The following is an 11,962-nucleotide window of genomic DNA, read 5'->3' as shown; positions in this document are numbered from 1 at the left end:
TTGAAGTCAAAAAATATGCAGTAAAAATGGACAAGGAAGCAAAAATATGAAAAAACAAGTTTGCTGAGTATGGGAAGTTGTTACAAGAGGGGCACAACAAGATAATGTAACAGAGTCCAAATTACATAACATGCAGCAAGGAGTTCTCTTGCTTTAACAACTCCTAGAAAATAAACCAGTAATCTCAATGCAAGAATATCACCACTGGGTTATTTAACAGGACAAATTTTCTGAGGGACACAGGTAGTAACTCACTATACTTCCCCTTTCTCTAATATCTTTTCTCACACCAATTTCTTTTCTTTCCTCGAGGATAGATTTTATCCTGTTGAAAACAATTTTAGTTTTATTTGTAAAGTGGAGTAAATAATATCCTGAGTGAAGTAGGCAGCGTTTTAGCTGAAGATGCTTAGGAATCAAACTTTTGAAAAAGGCCAATCAGCTAGCTAGCTAGCAGTTACCATCAGTGGCTTGCAGAGAAAAAAATTACAGATGATATGTTTGCTAAATAGATAAAAAGAATAAGCAGTTTAGAATGGGTGAAAAATCCCAGGATCTACTGTGACCTAGACCAGAGGTGCCTAAACTTTTTGGAACCAGGGACCGGTTTCCTGGAAGCAAATTTTTCCAGGGAGGGGGGGCGGGGTGTGTGAGGTTCAGGCGGTAATGTGAGGCATAGGGAGCAGCAGATGAAGCTTAGTTGGCTTGCTTGCGACTCACCTCCTGCTGTGCAGCCCGGTTCCTAAGAGGCTGTGGACTGGTACCCGTCCAAGGCCAAGGGGTTGGGAACCCCTGACCTACACACTCAAAAGCAGACAGCTGACCTTTGATTAAGCCCATTTTCCTGTGGAGTGAGCCATAAGGGGCTCCAAGACACAGTTTGGTTTCAATGTTTCAGTGTTCACAGCCAGAGGGCAAACTCAGAATGTCTCCTCCTCTTGCAAAAACTGGACCACGGATGAGAAGTCTTTTTTTTTTGAGTAGCCCTTCACGCACAACATCCCTGCAGATCTGATGGGCTTGACTGCCCAGAAGGACTGGGCTCTTTGTGCTGGTAGCAGAGTCTCATGCTAATCCCAGATCCTTAGCCATTAGTGTTGCTCCAAATCCGCCCTGATAGTAATTAGCCGAGGGAACTCCATCCATCACCCCAGGTACAGGATTATAAGTGTCACTTGACCAACATTGTCCTGAGCTCGTATTTAGGATTTTAGCCAAGAGTTTTGGGTCAAGCCCTAACCTGAGTCCCAGATTCATAGCTTCAGCAGTTCCAATCCTACTAATAGCCAGCAGCAAGTTTTTGCAGATCTTCGAAGCCTGGCCAGTCCCAACAGCTCCACGATGCACCACATGGGAGCCCATGCACCACAGCAGCTCAACCCCTCCCATCCTAAGTGTGAGGTGGCCAGATCGAGCCATTCCCACACTACCAGAAACAGGGGCATCCGTGAAAACCGCTCCCATTTTCTCAACTTCTTTGGCCAATTCTCCGAAAACCATAGGATCAACAGTACTGGAATCTATTAATAGTGAGTCTTTCTTCACTTTTTTTTGAATTCCATTTGCTCCACAATAAGCTTCTAGTGCATTGATGCATTGTAATAATTCTGTCACCTTTTTCGGCTACATCCCCTGCAGAAGACACTACAGGGTTCATCTGCATCTAGAAGCTCTTTGCATGAATCAGGGAACACATCAACAATGGTGAGTGGCTAGCCATGTTTCATGAGCTCTTTTGCCACTGGACTCCCCACGTTGCCTACTCCAATGAATCCAACTGGAGTCTTGGAAGCTACTGACCTAGAACACAGCGCTGCAAGGCTGGCCACCACTGGTTGCTGCAGACGACTCCCTGTACCGGAGGCCGGAGGTGGCTCCACGGAGACGGAAGGAGGCTGCCACGCTGCCCGTGCCCCTCCTTCCCACGGTGACCTCCTCGACTCCCGGCTCACCCACTGGCTGCTATAGGGTGCGTGATGCGGAGGGCCGGCTCGGCTGTGGCGATTCTTAATACCTCTTTGGTACTAGGTTACACATACAGTTTCACCTAGTGAGCGATTTAACAGAAGGAATTTTTTTCTACGGCATTTTTGCGGCACAGCAGATAGAAGCGAGGTCACTATTTCTTTGAAAAACTGAATTAAAAATTTATAGAAAGTCATGATTCATTCTACAAATATGCTGAGTCAAAGAAACGTGAAAATTGATGCGATGGAGGAAGAGCGCTAGACTTCCCTGATGCTCAACTGGCACCTTTCTTCTGGTGTCAGAACATGGTTGTGTAACTCCTTTAATCCCAGTGGATTTTCCAAAAATTCCAGAATCTTCAGATTTTGGTAGCCTCTGTTTACTGCCTTTGCCCCCCTATGCCAAACCCCACCCCACCCCGCACACATTCATTTTTTACCAGTTGTCCTCCGGGGTGTTTTTCTTTATAGAGTTATTGCAGCAGTTTGTTAGACTACTGACCCCCAGTGCAAATGCCCCTCCCCCCGTTTTCTCACCCTGTGTAGTTTTGTTCCACCTTGACCTGGGCTTGGTCACGTGACTTGCTTTGGCCCAATGGCATATCAAGAGCTGAAGCTTGAAGAGCACTCGTGCTTTAGGGCTTGTCCTCATGGAAACCTGACATGTTAGGAAGCCTGGCTAACCTAGTGGAGACTAGGCACAGGCCACAGCCAGCACCAATGGCCAGACATGTGAAAGCAACCAGCCCCAGTCCAGCAACCAGATGATGGCAGCCTCAGTAGTCACCTCAGGTGAAAGCAAGATAGATCCACCCAGGAGATCCCAGCCCATTCTGCTGATTCACAAATTGTGAGGAGATAAAGTGCCTGCTGTTTTAAACCACCAAGCTTAGGAGTAGTTCATCACACAGGAAGAGATATAACTATCTTTACTGTTAGATTATCTTCCCATTTTATACCATGTTTCCCCTCAAACGACTGTTCCTTAATCCAAGATTCTAGAAAAGAAATTAACAACTGATGAGGCTGATAGAGCCTTAACATTTTTTATAAGTTTTGTAAACTTTTAAAATAACTGTTAATAAAATCAATATTTATTTGATCACAAAATTATTTTCTTCAGTTGCCTTAAGAAGTAATGCAGAATTGTACTAAGTTTATACATTTGGAGGCTCTAAAAATGTGTTATTCCTTGGATTCAAGTCCTAGTGTACTTTATGTGGGCATTCACGTTTGCAAAATGATTCCAGGAAAGTTGCGATTTCATTTTACAACTTTGGCCTAAGGAGTCTTATGATATTTTACCTGAGAAAAAGAACACATTAATTCCACTTTCAGCTATTAAACCCATGGCTTCCTGTATTTTCTAAATTCCCTATCAGTGAAGAAGACTATGTATAGCGTACAAGACTGTCATGATTAGGAGGAAGGTAGTACAGAAAGAGCCCATCAAATTAGGCATTGCCCAGTCATGTCAGTATACTAACGTGGCGAGCCACAGGCAGCTTGAAGCCTGGAAAAAAGACAGATACAGTGTAATGATTATCCTAAGGATCCGGATAATGATTCCCATGATTTTGTTTTAAATATTAATGGCAGAGGATTCTGGGGAAATGGTGGTGGCTACAGAGAAGATTTTTATCCCTGAATATGCCACCCCTCCCCTAAATACACAACCCCCCACCCCCACAAAGAAGAAAGAAAAGCATCTAGGATAGCAAGATCAAAAACCCACAGACAACATCTACAACAAGGTGTCCACATTAACTGCAACATACAGCCAGGTAGGAACAAACCAACAACAGGAAAAAGACCTACATATGTGTATCCCAAGGTGTGTGGGAGGAAGACGAGGGAAGGACTCTCTCTCTCTTTAAGGAGAGCCAAAGGTTACTATGGTTCATGAACTCACTGAGATTGAAAAACTCACTGAGAACAGCGGCAGAAACCGGGAGTGAATGTTGCAGGCTCCACTTTGCAGCTGAGTGCAAGAACTTTGAAATGTTCTGAGGATGCCAAGTGTTCTGGGGTCTGTGAAACCTTGACACCTATCAAACCAAAGCACCATTCCAGAACAAATCCCCATACTCAACAAGGACAGGAAAGAGGAGGCCTGGGTAAATGGGCATAGGAGGGCCGAGGAGGAAGATTTTAGAAATTTTAAGGTCATTTTTTAAAATTATGTTGTGGGGCCTCCCTGGTGGCGCAGTGGTTGAGAGTCCGCCTGCTGGGACACAGGTTCGTGCCCCGGTCTGGGAAGATCCCACATGCCGCGGAGCGGCTGGGTCCGTGCACCATGGCCGCTGAGCCTGCGCATCCGGAGCCTGTGCTCCACAACGGGAGAGGCCACAGCAGTGAGAAGCCTGCGTACCGCAAAAAATAAATAAATAAAAAAAATTATGTTGTGAAAATAATAGAAGATAGTGAGCCCTGGAGTTCTGAAGCTAGAAATTATATTCTGATCTATGTTTCCCTCCTAAAGTGGAAACTTATTTCATTTAAAAATGAGCGACAGAAGAGTATTCCATTCACATCCTGTAGAAAATCAGTGAGAAAAAAAAAGAAAAAAGAGGGGTGAAAAGAAAGTTCCAGCAAATCCTGAAAACGTCACAGAAAGACACGTCCACAGAACAAATGAAATTTATTGCCTGATATTGCGGAAAAAGTAAAAGAAATTTTCAAAGGAATAGAAACTGGTTTTAAGAAAAACATAAAAGAAATTAGAAAAATTCAGAAATGAAGTGATTGGAGAATAGCAAGATTTGAAAAGGTGAAAAATTCAGTAAGTAATTTGTTTAAAAAAAATCATGTCTCGAGAGAAGGTTAAACTAGAAGGAACACAAGTTTGAATAAACACAGTGGATAATGTCTCCTTGGAGAAACAGCTGATTTCAAATCCAGCATAAGAAATGAACAAGATGTTCCTGGTACCTCTTGTCATATAAGAGAGCTGGGAAGACTTCAAAGACTACTGTGGTTGTGTGGAAAGGACTCAGGAGCCAACTTGAACAGGATCCGTGAACCTAAGAGGGGACAATCTCTGCATCGATATTTATAACAACCTCACTGAAAACAACAACAAAGCAAGAAAATACCTCATTAGTCATCTTTGGAAGAGTCAACCTTTCTCTCTCTTGTTTTTTCTTTTTTTGTAAAACTGGTAAATAAAATAAAAGAAACATTTATTCTTCCTTTCCTAATTAAACTGTAACTCAGGGCAACCAAGTAGTTGATGAAATAATGTTCTAGCTAGTAAATGAATAATCATCTAGTTAGTAGAATATCACCATTTGGTACCCTTAATAAATTAATGGATCTAGACATTGATCATTAATGGCTGCAACGTCACAGTAAGACAGACACTTTATAGTTCCTTTTGGAATTCATCAGTATTATCTATGAAGTAAACTTGACAAAAAAATCACACCTGAATTATGTCAGTGCTCTAGATCTATCTACCAACTGACAGTAAATACATGGACCAAAGGAGCATGATAAACATATAAGCAGAAAGGGGATGCAATCAGCATAATCCAGACAGTTGGGAACCCTACTGGATGAATGCTTTGAATTCAAGGACAAATACTTGCAAGAAAAATGAGCAAACTGAGTTCTTTTAAACCTATACTTTAAAAGAAATTGTGTTTGGATCAGCAATCAAATAAATAATGGTTATTAAAATAAAAATACATTTAGAGGACAATCAAGGAAACATGAACTGACTGGCTATTTGTTGATATTAAGGAATCATTATTATTTGCGGATGTGTGATAATGACATAGTTGAGCTTAAAAAGGGCAGTTCTTGCATTTTAGAAATATGGATACTGACGTTTTCACTGAGAAAAAGAAATCTGGGATTTGCTTTAAAATTGCTGGGGATGATGGTGGTAGTAGTAAGAGAGGGTGCAGAGACAATCTATTGGCCTGAAATGGACATTTGATGAGAACAATGGATGAAAGTTTCTACTTCTTTCTCTTTATTTCTGTAGATGTTTGAAATTTTCCATACTAAAACATGTTTTATAAATGTAGATGGCTTGCAATGTGCTCTTCTGAGCTCTCAGAAGGCAAAAAGCCATTCTTAAATTAGGAGCTTTCTTCTCTAGCCAAGAATTCTAATGATAATTTTGTCCCAACTGGCCAGTGCACTCAGATTGCTCTGAGATCTGTTGGTGGGAAAAAATCAGCACAAACAATAAAGAGGCTCTTCAGTCTTAGAAGAAAACAACAAAGAGTAAAGGCTGCTGCTAGGTCTGGGGCAATAGTGTAGTTACCAGTATAAGACAAAATATTAGTTTCTTCCAAAATCCACCTGTTACTACTGTGTATACTTTTGCAGCAAAGTATCTTTTCTACGTTGTCAGCATTAAAGTAAATTTACTATTTAGGTAGCATTTAAATTATCATATACTCAAAGCCTAGAAAGAATCCCCTAGGCTGAAATGACGTTAAATCTTAGTTGGGCCATTGCAGTGTATTCTCCAGTCTTACTTGCTTTGTCTATAACTGTCGTAAAAAGGTGTGAGGAGATCTGCCAATATTAATGCCAGGATTCAAAATGAGTTCTTTGTAGCTTGCTTCCTTCAGGATCTTCTGCCCTCAGACCCATGTATTTACTTAATGCCTCAGATTATTGTATATGTCACATCTTTCCAACTAGAAGACAAGCTCCTTTAAGGGCAGTGACTAGTCTCATCAACATCGAATTTACTCCAACACCAGTGCTTTCAAAATGTGTGTTGTTTAGTATATGTCTGATCGTAAGAAGTTATAGAAACATTTCTACTCTAACTAACTACTACTATTTCTACTACTACTGCTAATAAAATGTATGAAATAGAGTATAAATGGGAAAATAAAGATCACACTGGAAATCCCAGACTATAAAATGAATGATCCCAAAGCCACTGGCCAATCCATCGACTGTAAACAGTTACTTGTGAATTGGTCAACATTTAAATGCATAATTGAGACAAGGGTTAAAACAAATTTTATTACCAAAAAACACAATTTTTATACCTACAATTTTTGAGCTCAACTAACCTGTAGTTTTAACAGAAATAGATGAGATTCAAAGTATTCATTCAGTTTCCTAAGTGATCCATTCCCTATCTTTCCTTATGAAACAATCAGTTACAACTCTAATAATTTGTCAAGGATTCACCAATCTCTACTTCCTTTATTTTCCAAGGTTTGGTATCATTACAGAATCAAGTCCTTTGGCGGAATTTAATAGTTTCAAAATCCCTCAGCAATATTATTCACTGGGATAAAATAATATGAAAATTTAACAAACACTGACTATGTGCTGAGAAATGATCCTTCAGTGATTCACTCAAGGTGGAGACTAGCATTCAGGCTACACCTGAGGTAGAATTTGAATTCCAAAGTGGACCTTTAAACCACAGCTCATCTTCTCTTTTTAAAACCATCAGAAAGAAGCCTGTTGCCTGACCTTTGAGATTCTGCAAAGAGACCATATTTAGATCTTTTGTCTCTTTTAACTTCCCTAGTCCCCTTCTCTACTTTCAGAATAGTGATTCCCAGATAAGTACAATGAGTTCAAACAGTGTGGTTAAAGGGGTAATTAGTCTGCTCTGCAGCCAAGTTACTCACAGAATAAATAAGTTGGCTTTCACAGTTGTTAGCTTCTTCCTGGGCTTTGTTTAGAGGGGTCTCAGCTCAAGCAAGCAACCTGTCAGCAGCCTGAAATAACTCTGTGGAAATCTAATGGCATATATGTAAAATATGTCTATGAAACCTTTTATTCAATCTTAGGTGCATAATTTTACTACTTCTTTAGGCCTGGAAAAGGATATTCAGCTACAAAAGGACAGAAAAGAAAATGTGTAGAATACCGCATGCCCTCCTCACACCCTAGAACCTTATTTTACCCGTTTCATCAGAAAATGATGTATACTGTAAGAAACATTTTTTAAATTAGTTGATCAAATATTTAAGTGCACTAAGTCTCTGTATTTATTAAAGCAAATATAGTTACCTTTCTGTCCCTTTCTAAAAGAAAGCAAAAGATACAGTTCTTTTTTCTTAAGACTCAGGGTTTATGGATATTAATTATTACACTATATTGACACCCAGACATGTTTATAGGAGGCTTTTGAGACATACAGAGCTATTTATTCCCATACCAAATGGCACTTCTTTTTCCTCTGCCTTCTGCTTGTATTTTTTCTGTTGCGATTATATCCTACTAAGGCTGCTACATGTCTTTGTTTGAGTTGAGGTTCTGAAGGTAAGACTGTATAGTCTCCTTTTTACAGAATAATAATGGGTTTTATGACTGTTTGCCTTCAGAAGCCTCTTTTTCCACTCATTCTCATTTCATATCTATGGTGAGGTGTTGAAAACAGATGAGTTAGTTCTGAACTGGTGATATATAAATCAATTATTATTTGATTCATATTCAAGGCAGCTCCTCCTAAAATAGCGGCCTTCCTGCCTGTGGGATGTAGTCTAACCTACTGCCTGGATCTACACCCACCAACATCCATATTTTGTCTATTGTTACCTTGGACACTTGTAGGAACTGAGTGAGTTTCTGTTTCTATAGTGTCCATTGACAGACAAATGAATAAAGAAAATATGGCACATATGTAGAATGGAATGTTATTCAGCCTTAAAAAATAAGGGAATCTTGCCATTTGCAACAACTTGGATGAACCTTGAGGGCATTATGCTAAGTGAAATACGTCAGAGAGAGAAAGACAAACACTGCATAATCTCACTTTTACGTGTAATCTAAGCTGCTCTCACAGAAACCGAGTAGAATGGTGGCCGTCAAGGGCTGGGGAGTGGAGGAAATGGGGAGTTGTTGGTCAAAGGGTATAACCTTCCAGTTATAAGATGAATAAATCCTGGGAGTCTGATGTACAGCATGGTGACTATAGTTAACAACACTCTATTGCATACTCAAAAGTTTCCGAGATAGTAGATCTTACATGTTCTCATCACACACACACACACACACACACACACACACAGGTAATTGATTGTGTAAGGTCATGGATGTGTTAACTAACCTTATTGTGGTAATCACTTTGCAATATATACATGTATCAAATTATGATGCTGTACACCTTAAACTTATACAGTGTTACATGTCAATTACATCTCAATAAAACTGGAAAGAAGAAAAAGATTCACATGGAGAAGGGTGAGGCTGGTAGAAAAAAGCCACTGCCTTGAGCAGTGGGCGGAGGTGGGCGGAAAGCCATGGGCCTCTATTAGCACTGCTGGGTAGGTTCTGTTCCCACGTGTGGGGAGGGGGTAGGACAGCACAGCTGTGATCCTTATTGCAGACCCTAGGCAGCCTCAGGCAACTTTTCAAAGTTAGATGCTGAAAACCAATAAATGAAACTATAAGGAAGAATTACATAAATGCCTTTATTCTACTTCTGGTCCTCTTGGCAACTTTTTCCATCTAAAAGCTGCACCCTGCAGTTCTCAAAGCAGGAACATTAACATGGATCAGAAGTTTCCAAACTTTTCATCATCAACCCCTACACCAAAAGAAAAGTTGAAATTTTATGACCCCTAGTAGATGAAGTACCTTGTGTGTTTTTCACATTTATCAAGAGAACATTTAACAGTTACCTACTATGTGCCAAGAGAAAATAAAAATAAGACACAGACTTTCAATGCAGACTTTGTTCCGGTATTATTCTTCGTTTTGACTTCAGTATAAGAACTATTGAGCTATTTGCTGTCCCAATAAGGGGATAAGCAGACGATGACAGAATCCTGTGATCTCTTCCCAAGTTTGCAACTACAGGGTTGGTCCTACAATTGCTCAGTAACTTTGTATTTTGATTTAAGGGGAAACTAAACGAACTTCCTGTCCCAAAGTAACTCTGCTTTGTGGAGACTGGAGGTGCCCTGCAATTGACTCAAGATACTGTTTATTTGTTTAAACAGTTCAATGAGTAGTTTCTATTTAACAAGTGAGCACAAATTTTCACAACAGTACCTACCCCATGACATAGCTCAGACGAAAACTCTGAGGGAAAGGAAAACTATATGGGCAAAAAGTCCAGGTTCCATCCACTGTACATGGGATATTGATAGGCTTGTAAAACTTACAGAGGTACCTGGAGGTACCCAGGAGCCCTGGGTATTTAGTATACAGATCAGCAAAGGATGGTGGAAAATAAGACGACACCAGGTCAGGGGACAAATTAAGCAGGTGAAGCTGGTCCTTTATACTCTTTTCCCTTCTGATACACCACTGCTCTGTCATGTCCAGAATATGTTCTGTATCCTCAGTAGACCTACACACACACACACACACACGTGTAGCACACAAACATGCATGCATGCATGCATGTACACATACATGGACTTCCCAGTCTTCTCAGTTAAAATTCAGCTTGTAGTAACTAAAGAAAATTTATAATGCTCTATATTTTATAGAGTTTAAAAATACTTGCACTTTAAGAGAAAACTTTTCATGTCTGAAAATCCCTTCTCACGAAGGAAGTTATTTCTGATATTGGAGGTTGACAGTTTCACAGAGAAAACTTCAGGAGCACAGAGATATGCCTGACCCTCTCCACACGCACCATCTGGGGAGAATTCACCAACACAGAGGCTCAACCCCTCTGCTAAGTCAAAATCAAGTATCCCAACATCATTATTTCACAGAGAATACCCTACCTCATGTTAGGCATTCATATGTATTTTATTTGTTGAAGAGAGGAAGAAGATATAAAGGAGGGAATCATCCGAAATTACAGAGGACAGCATTTAAGTCAATATAGATATTTAAATTTAGGGTAAAATTAAATGATAATTTGAAATTATATGTGGAGTTTTATTTACTAAAGAATATTTTGGAAAGTTCAACTCCTATTTTCACTTATATTTTCAGAGAAGGTATTTGGTCCAAATGAAGAATACCCTCAATTATTGTTCTTTTATTGCAAGCAAAAAAGGATTTATACTTCTTTTCATGAAATATGGTTGTTTGACAACAGAAGGATAAATATTTTATATTTTTAGAAACAACAGTCAGGCTACTGATATTCGTAATTAGTTTTAATAAATCTGAATGCTTCTTATCATCTACTCTTTAGCTTGTACCTGAGGAGTTGAATACCTCCGGGAAGATACGTGCCCCAGACCCGTAAATATGCAGTTCACAGAGCCCACCACCAGAGGGCAATAAAGAAGTCAAATCTTGAAACCATGGAGTGAAAATAGTGGGAGTTTAAATAAAAGCAACATTTCACAGTATGCTTTTCTGACCAACGTTATATCTAATAACTTAATGGATTGTATGTACATGGATTCTGAAAAGTCAGCAGCACACTTCACTGGTCAATTTCTATGATAAGGGGAACGTAATTGGAGTGTAGAAAAACAGTATACTTACATCTTAAAATTCCACCCCTACAGAATCTACTACTCACTATTGAAAAATGGTAAGAAGAATAGCTTTCTGTGTCTCAGTCACCAGTTAACATTTTCAAGAGTAGAATTTATCTTCCTATGATGCTCAAATACACAGGAAAAATGCATATCTAGGACAATGGATAAACTCTATACGACATGTGAAAATAATTATTCAAATGGAAAAAGTAAAAGATCTACAAGGAACAGTATTATATGCATTAGTGTGGATATATACATAAAGAGGCTCTAAGAAACATAAAAATCACTTCCAGGAAGTAATTTTAGGTAGAAGAGAATTAACATGGATGAGGAAGAAAAGAGAGTTGGTTTTAAGATAGTTTCATTTACTTGTTTTTTTGTGTTTATTTATTTGTTTTATTTATTTGGTCTTTGGAATATAAGGAAACAGTGGCTTTCACATCCGTATCCCAGTGGAACAAAGGGACCGAGGTCTATACTGGAGCCCAGCCATTGTTTGACTATCTTGTAATAATACTGGTGAAATACAGCCAAATCATTTGAACTACAAGCATCCTCTCTGACAATAATCTTAAGACATCAACATTATAAATTAAAGAAAGG

General features: G+C 39.4%; 1 pseudogene across 1 annotated transcript; it reads right to left on the bottom strand.

Moving 5' to 3' along the window:
- Positions 1-643: 643 nt before the first annotated feature.
- On the bottom strand, positions 644-5,074 carry LOC308610726 (3-hydroxyisobutyrate dehydrogenase, mitochondrial-like; annotated as a pseudogene). Its single transcript has 2 exons — positions 5,063-5,074; positions 644-1,962 (listed from the first exon to the last, which is right to left on the bottom strand). The product of its transcript is annotated as a 3-hydroxyisobutyrate dehydrogenase, mitochondrial-like (transcript).
- Positions 5,075-11,962: the final 6,888 nt, after the last annotated feature.

The sequence above is a fragment of the Mesoplodon bidens genome (genome assembly GCF_964165515.1).
Source record: "Mesoplodon bidens genome assembly, contig: HAP1_SCAFFOLD_407, whole genome shotgun sequence".
In the NCBI taxonomy this organism is placed as follows: domain Eukaryota; kingdom Metazoa; phylum Chordata; class Mammalia; order Artiodactyla; family Ziphiidae; genus Mesoplodon; species Mesoplodon bidens.
The sequence above is the reverse complement of the archived record's forward strand: the minus strand, read 5'-3'. Positions and strand labels throughout refer to the sequence as shown.